We start from the raw sequence: 457 nt of genomic DNA on the forward strand, positions 1-457 counted from the left end.
GGTGCTGTGAGGGAGCAGTGCTAACCACCGTGACAATGTGTCACCCAATCAATTGTAATTGATCTTCCCCATCAGAATAGGATGCTTGTACAGTTGTGTGTGTATGTTATAACAGAGACTGCATTTCAAAGTACTTAATTGTGAAGCATTTTGGGACATCCTGAAATTAAGATCTTGTATAAATGCTGCATAAATAAAAATACATCCATTAAATTGCTGCACAAAACTTTCATTCCCATTTCTACATAATTGTTGACCCCTGCGATCTTAACTGTGTTCTTTTTTTTAAAAGCTAGGCAAGTTTCTGCCTGACTCATTTGGCCAATGGGTTGCAAATCAGGCACCACTATTAAAATTCCACAGAGCCTGCAATGGAGACTCAGTTGGGAAGGCCATCAGCTTTCAGGATGCAGCGATCTAAGTGAGTTAAAATTCATCCCATCATTTCTGTCTCAGC

Source organism: Rhincodon typus, chromosome 20 (assembly GCF_021869965.1).
Source record: "Rhincodon typus isolate 14 chromosome 20, sRhiTyp1.1, whole genome shotgun sequence".
Lineage (NCBI taxonomy): Eukaryota > Metazoa > Chordata > Chondrichthyes > Orectolobiformes > Rhincodontidae > Rhincodon > Rhincodon typus.